Below are 8,328 nucleotides of genomic sequence, written 5' to 3' on the forward strand. Positions count from 1 at the left end.
GATATTTAATGTCTGCAATGACAGGGAGTTCTGATCAATCAGGTGTGGTGCTACGACTTGAACTTGGGTACCAAAGAGGATCAGTACTCCTGAGACAACTCTCCTGTTCCCACATGTGTCATTACAAAGCTGAAGGTGAAGATGTCCCACTGTTCCTTCTGTCTCATTGCACTTGAAGGATCTAAATGTCCTCTAGACGGTTGTCAAATGATTTCATGGACTGAATGTTAATGGAATTTCAATACTGTTTATGGTTATTGTTATCACAGTTCTTTTTTATGTAAGTGAAGATTAAAAAAAAAGGTTGGTTGAAATCAGTCTGAGTCCAGCCTGATTTTATTAGCAAAAAAGTTCCATAATTTGAGATAGGCTTTTTTTTTGGAATTTTTGAGACAGAATACCTCCACATAGCATGGAGGCCAGGAATTTATTATGGGGAACTAGCTGGCCTCACTAAGATCAGTTGACCCACACTCCTGTGTGCTGTAATTATAGCCATATACCTATAAGTCCAGTTGAAATATGTGTTTTAAGGACTTCTCATTGAATCATAGAAAGAAATAATAAAATAATATACAAAAAGGAGCATCATTGTTCTGATGAATAGCAATGTTTCTTGAAGTTCTATAATTTAAATGACCAAATCATTTCACATGCTCTCAATAATGGGTTATTTTTATTGTGCTGTTAATTCCATCCACTTAAAAATGTTTGAAGTGTGATTGTGTGAATACACCTGTGTCGTGATGTGTATGTAGCACTGACAGGAAAACTAACAGGGGTCTATGATCTACTTCTGCTGTGTGAGTTCTAATGATTAATCCTATGGAGACATTTGACTACAAAAGACCTAAATGGCACTTCTTTGGGTTTAAATATTATTCATGAATGTACTCTTAGAGAAGTGTCTATGTGTCACTGCTGAAGTGAAAAAATGTGAGAAAGTTTGTAGAAGTATTGTATATAACCCAGAGTATTGTATATAATACCAGGTCATCAGACTTGGCAGCAATGAGCTATAACTTTACTAAATGAGACAATTTTCTGGTGTATAGTTTTGGTCCTGAGGAAGTGTTATAAATAAATGTCTACTCTTCAAAATGAACAAATTTTTCTGTTGTAATATTTTTTTCACATTTAATTTGAGCACCAGTGAAATGGCTCAGTGGGAAAGCACTGTTGTGAGCAAGACTAAAAACCTTACCTCAATTCCTATAGAACATCAAGTTATGGAATTTCATATACAGATGTTTGCTGATTTTCATAAATTATTATATCCATATCAGATAAATGGAAATACTTCGTTGAATACACACATGAGGTATTTAAATTTCTCATAATTTTTATCAGTTATTTTAACTGATAAAACATTGGTGTATTATAACTGATAACATTGTTAAATTCTCTTGAAATCACAGTACATTGGGTGTACATCATCTATCCTTGGATTTGTACTCAAGAGTAAGACAAATGAGCATCATGAGTTCAAATGTATCCGTGAATCATTACTGACATAATAAGACAAATATCAAACAACAAAATTTCAATGAAATTTGTGAAAAGATGAAAATCAAAACCGGAAACACAATCCACCACCATTATGTGAAAAGTGTGATCGAATGTGGCCTGATATTTCAATAACCAATGGGCAAATTATATGATAGGGGCTCAATTATATACATTACAGAAGAAGAATACCTATCACATTGTACAGGCACAACAGAATATGAACAAAAGTCATAGAAGGAATATAAGGTCTACAAAATAAACTTCACTAAATGAATTTGCCACACATACAGCAAACCCTAGTGACTACCTCAAATGTTTAAAAATAGAAACCACAATGCAATTATCTCCTCCATCAGTCTTGACAAAACATGGTTTATAGTTTACTTCCTCCAAGGCTATGATGAAAATAATTTATTTTGAACCTGAAGAAATCTGTGATGTTTAAACGCATTAACATTTTTTTCATGAATAGGAATTTCTTCTTTATGAGCTTGTTTCAATTTTAGTCTTAAAATTGATCTAAATAGAATTTAAAACACTAGAGCAATGGTTACTTGACTAACTGAATTTATTCACAGAGTTTCAATGCAGTATGATATTTTTATGGTTTTGAAGCCTACATTCATTAAATTCATACTTTCTCTCCTGAATGGTTGATTGTGACAAAGGATTTACCACATCGATTTCAATCATGGTTGTTCTCACATACAGGAGATTATGCATTTAATGATGAATAAAATATAAAAAGGCTTTATCACACTGATTACATCCATAATGATTCTTACTCTTTTAAGCCTTTGAACATTACTGTGATCTGCAAAGGCTTTACACACTGAATACATCAATGGGGTTTCTCTCTTTTGTATGTTATTTTATGCCTTTAGAGATCAGTGTGTTGTTCAAAGCCCTTACCACAATGATTACAATCAAAGAGTTTCTATCTACGATGAGATCTTTTATGCCTTTTAAGATTATTGTGAGCTACAAATTTCATATCACACCGATTACATTCATAGGGTTTCTCTCCAGTATCTGTTCTTTTATGACTATGAAGTTGATCATGTGCTACAAAGGCCTTCTCACACTGAATAAATTCAGAGTTTCTATCTAGGGTGAGAATTTTTATGCCTTTGAAGATGACTGTTCGTTGCAAAGGCCTTACCACACTGATTACATTCATATGGTTTTTCTCCGGTGTGTGTTCTTTGATGACTTTGAAGATTACTGTGTTGTACAAAGGCCTTACCACACTGATTGCATTCATAGGGTTTCTCACCAGTATGTATTCTTTTATGCCTTTGAAGATGAATGTTCGTTGCAAAAGCCTTACCACACTGATTACATTCATAAGGTTTCTCTCCAGTATGTGTTCTTTTATGGCTTTTAAGATGATTGTATTGAGCAAAGGTCTTACCACACTGAGTACATTCATAAGGTTTCTCTCCAGTATGTGTTCTTTTATGGTTTTGAAGAGTACTCTGAGATGCAAAGGCCTTACCACACTGATTACATTCAAATGGTTTCTCTCCAGTATGTGTTCTTTTATGCAATTGAAGATGATGATGACGTGCAAAGGCCTTACCACACTGAGTACATTCATAGGGCTTTTCACCAGTATGCATTCTTTGATGGTGTTGAAGAGTTCCCTGAAATGAAAAGGCCTTACCACATTGATTACATTCATATGGCTTCTCTCCAAGATGTGTTCTTTGATGGTTTTTAAGATTACTCTTAGCTGCAAAGGCCTTACCACACTGATTACATTCATATGGTTTCTCTCCAGTATGTATTCTTTGATGACTTTGAAGATTACTGTGTTGTGAAAAGGCCTTACCACACTGATTACATTCATATGGTTTCTCTCCTGTGTGTGTTCTCTTATGGGACTGAAGATGACTGTGAGCTGCAAAGGCCTTGTCACACTGATTACATTCATAAGGTTTCTCTCCAGTATGTGTTCTTCCATGGTATTGAAGAGCACTGTACCGTGCAAAGGCCTTACCACACTGATTGCATTCATAGGGTTTCTCTCCAGTATGCGTTCTTCCATGGTATTGAAAAGCACTGTACCATGCAAAGGCCTTACCACACTGAGTACATTCATAAGGTTTCTCTCTAGTATGTATTTTTTTATGCTTTTGAAGAGTACTGTGATCTGCAAAGGCCTTACCACACTGATTACATGCATAGGGTTTCTCTCCAGTATGTGTTCTTTCATTCCATTTAAGGTGACTGACATGTGTCAAGGGTTCACCTTGTTGAATATCTACTGAAAGTTTTTCTTCACCTTGAATTCTTTCAATCCTGCAAGGATAATTGGCACATATAAAAGCTTTACCACATTCAATACAGTGTTGTGCCTAGACATTTGTATAAATTAATTTTATAATATAGTCCAACTATAAAGAGGAATCAGATACTATGTTTCTATAACTGTGTCTAAACTTATATTTTGCCATCTAATTAGACACTTCTTTGCAACTTGGAAGATACCTCCAATGGTAAATTCATTTCTTTCATGGCTTACCATTTTACCTTCCATGAAACTTTTTTCTATAGGATATTTTATACATGTGTGAAGAGAAATGGATAAACACAGAGCTTTAACATTCATGAATTCTCCTATACTCTGAATCATATGGCATATACTATGTCAACTAGCACACCCAGAACTATTTGCACAGTTGTAGAAGTTGTACGGCTTTTTTGCAGTGTGAGTTTGTTCATGTATTAATGATGGTGGAAAAACAATTAATGGTATACTTGAATCAAATTCAACAAGTATACTCAACATGTGGCTACTAGTTATCTGATTGTTCTTAGAGAGTGGTATGCTACATCTCTCTATATCCCCATGCTCATACACTTGTATCAAGAATAATGTATGGTGGGGGCTGGAGAGATGGCTCAGCGGTTAAGAGCATTGCATGCTCTTCCAAAGGACCCGAGTTTGAATCCCAGCAACCACATGGTGGCTCACAACCATCTCTTCTAGCAGGCATATATGCAAACAGAATATTGTATCCATAATAAATAAATAAATATTTAAAAAAAAAAAAGAATAATGTATGGTATACTTAGTAAAGAAGAATAACAAATAAGAGATTTCCACATTGAATTCTCAGGTTTTGAATTGCTGTTCCTCGCAGACTGGTGGTATTGATATCAGGGTTTCTGTAGTACAACTGCCACATGACTCAACTCTAACTGCTTCTATCACTAAACTTATCACAGTCACAAGAGGTATCTGAGTAATACAAGATTTACTATGGGCTGTTATTTTGTTTTACAAAGTTTTGCAGATATACTTATCATCTTCAATGTGTATACCTTTTGTATTATGAGTAGCAAAAAAGAAATTTAATTGCAGATCTACAACAAAGCTCTCATGGTGCTATGCCTCAAAAGGTGATTTTTTTAGCCATTGCTTTCTTAAAAGAAGGTAATTCAAATGATATTCACATATATGACTTATGGATTTGTGAGAATTTGATAAGTGTCAGCGCACTTAAAGCTGTGCTTATTTACAGTGTAGCTTTAGACTAAAACTTTCAGGATGAAGAAAACTTTCATTAGAGGCACATTGTTATAAGCTTGCACAAGAAAATTACCTTTCATGTCTTCTAGAACATGGACAATGTTCTTCAGTGTTATGGTCTTCCCAACTGCATCCTAAAATATAATACCAGAAAATGTATGTTATGTTATTGAAAATTGTGCAGTGTTTAAGCTGTTATCTTAAGTGACCCTTAGAACCATAACTGCTTTATCCAACTCATTCTTATTGTTTTTAAATAAATTACTGAAGAACATTATTAACCAAGAAAAAGTTGTCCATTTAGTTTGAAACATAAAGGAAATTCATTTTTACCTATAGTAGTGAGGTTCCTGTAGGTCTCAAGCATCACATCTTTGTAGAGATTCTTCTGGGAAGGATCCAGCAAATTCCACTCTTCTCGAGTGAAGTTGATATGCACATCATCATAGGTCACTGCCCTCTAAAATATTTCATTCATGTTTATAATGGAAAGCAGAAAGGTGACAACATTGTAAATCAATACATCTTTGATAGTATAGTCATAAAATTCTAGTGTTCCCCACTATTATTACATGACACAGATAATCACTTTAGAAGGAAATTGATTAGAAGTCACCACTGTCATTTCTTTACTGTTTGAATGGGATATCACCTTACAAAAGAACTTCCTATTCATAGAGAGAACCAAGGAAACAGATAAACAGGACATAGTACACTGAGAAAATTATATGAAGAAATACTAATTACAAAAAAGAAAAATACAGTGGGCAAAGTGGGTGTATTGACTCATGCCTTTAAGCACAGCACTCAGAAAGCATAGTTGTGTATATTTTGTCTCTGAGTTGAATGCCAACTATGGAATCATTTTTAGGACAGGTGGAAATACACAGTAAGACCCTAACTCTATTGCAAAAATCAGGGAAACAAACAAATCAGATTGAAAGAATTCAGAGATATTTACTGAAGTTCCTACAATGAATTATGCATTCACTCCATATCTGTATTCATAATACAGACAGCTAAAGTTTCCTATTTTCAACTGCAATACCAAAAACATTTTATGAAAAGCTACTTCATGTTCAAAATAATTACAAGTTGACAGGTGAAAATATTAGCTATATAAATGTTGGGCATAACAAATTAACACAGATCTGGAAATATGGCTGAGTACTTCTGAGCTCTTCCTGGTCTTGAAAAGAGGTGGGCACAATTAACAGTACTTACATGGGGATCACAACTACTTATTATTCCAAGTTCAAAATTTCTGAGAAGCTTTGATCACTCCAATAACCGAGTACCCATATGGTTCATATCCTTGCAGACACATAAAATAGTCAAATTGAGTGAAACATTAACAGCAAGCACAACAAGCAGAAAGAAGTTCATGCACCTGCAATTCAGTGACTCAGAATGCACAGGCAGTATTAATGTCATGGATACATGGAATCCTGGGAATCAGAATGATACCCTCTGTCAAATTTAAAATTCAAGATATGTGTGAAGCTGAGCACAGCAGCGTATGCTTGTCATGTAAAAAGCCTACATTCCAGGGTCATCATCCAACAACATAAAAACAAATAAAGCCATGAATGAAGTCCCCCTCCCTTTAATTTCAGGAATTTGGAGCTACACAGCAAAGGTTACTCAGACAAGCAAACAAAACAATTAAAACTGCAGGCTACCAAACTCCTTAGCACTGAACAGCAACTATTTCTTCTATATTTTATGTGATTTACAGATCAAGCCTATTATGATAATCAAAACAGTTCAGTATGAGTGGGAAGCTGACTGATTAATTCCAACAACAACACAGTACACATAAAAGTCAGAAAATTAGTTGAGGATATTGAGACTCATCACATACAATGAGGCATTTCATCTAGAAAGGCCTTTCCTACTAAAGATTCATAGGAAATTGAAAGAAAGGCCACCAAGGAGAGAAACTTGTTCAAGTACATGATCTTTTCTGGGAGGTTGTTCATTCAATGAACTGCACAGACTGGACCAAGAGAATGACCCAGGAGAGCAGACCAAAAGAGCAGGCCAAGACAGAGGGCAAAGACAGACTTCTGAAGCGTTGCTCTCTGAAACACAGACTAGGCCAAGAACAGTTCTCAAAAACAAAATCAGCTACTTTATAGATTAGACCAAGAGGCAAAGACACTGCTTGCAGCCATTGAAGGATGAGATGGGTGGGTGCCAATGCCAGAATTCAGCCGACAACATAGAAAACCACATGGTGACACCAGAACCAGGAAGATTTGATCATCCTAACCCAGAAGAAGCCACAGTAAATGATTTTCAGTGTAACTTTGTGAGGATGATGAGGAAATGAAAATTCCCTTAAAGATATTTAGGAAAACACAAACAAAAATGGAAAACATCAATAAATCTCTCAAAGAAACCCAAGAAACAAAGAAAAAATAATCAAAGAGGTGAAGCAAAAAACTTAAAAGGCATAAAGACTGGGGCTGGGCAGTGGTGGTGTGCGTGCCTTCATTCCCAGCACTTGGGAGGCAGAGGGAGGTGGATCTCTGTGAGTTTGAGTCCAGCCTGGTCTACAAGGGCTAGTTCCAGGGCAGGCTCCAAAGCTACAGAGAAACCTTGTCAAAAAAAAAAAGACTTGAAGACTGAAATAGAGGCAAAAAAGAAAACACAAATGATGGTAATTCTGTATATGGAAAATCTAGGTAAACAAACAGGAACTACAGCAGGAAGTGTAACCAACAGAATACAAAAGACAGAAGAGAGAATCTCAGGTGATGATGATACTATAGAGGAAAGAGAATAATTGGTGAAAGAAAACAATAACTCCAACAAATACATTACACAAAACATCCTGGAAATCTAGGACATCATGAAAAAAAAATCCAAACCTAAGAATAATAGGGATAGAAGAAAGAGAAGAACACCAACTCAAAGGCACAGAAAATATAGTCAACAAAAAAAAAATATCTTAGAAGAAAACTTTTCCAACCAAAAGAAGGGTATATCTATTAATGTACAAGAAGCTTAGGGAACACCAGAAAGACTGGACAAAAAAGTCCCCCTAACATATAATGATCAAAATGCAAAACATATAGAATGAAGCGAGAATATTAAGAGCTGCAAAGGACAATGGTTAATTACAATATAAAGGCAGACCTATCAGAGTAACACCCAAATTCTTCATGGAATCTATGAAAGGAAGAAGACCCTGGACAGATGTGCTGAAGACACTAAGAGACTAAGGACTCTACTATGACCAACAAAGCTTTCAAACACCATCAATGGAAAAAACA

At 35.3% G+C, this 8,328-nt stretch overlaps 1 pseudogene; it reads right to left on the reverse strand.

Annotated features, from left to right (window-relative positions):
• Positions 1–2,389: 2,389 nt before the first annotated feature.
• LOC121458681 lies at positions 2,390–5,495 on the reverse strand (annotated as a pseudogene).
• Positions 5,496–8,328: the final 2,833 nt, after the last annotated feature.

The sequence above is a fragment of the Microtus oregoni genome, unplaced genomic scaffold (genome assembly GCF_018167655.1).
Source record: "Microtus oregoni isolate MIOR12 unplaced genomic scaffold, Mior012 000018F_ref0000195, whole genome shotgun sequence".
NCBI classification, from domain to species: domain Eukaryota; kingdom Metazoa; phylum Chordata; class Mammalia; order Rodentia; family Cricetidae; genus Microtus; species Microtus oregoni.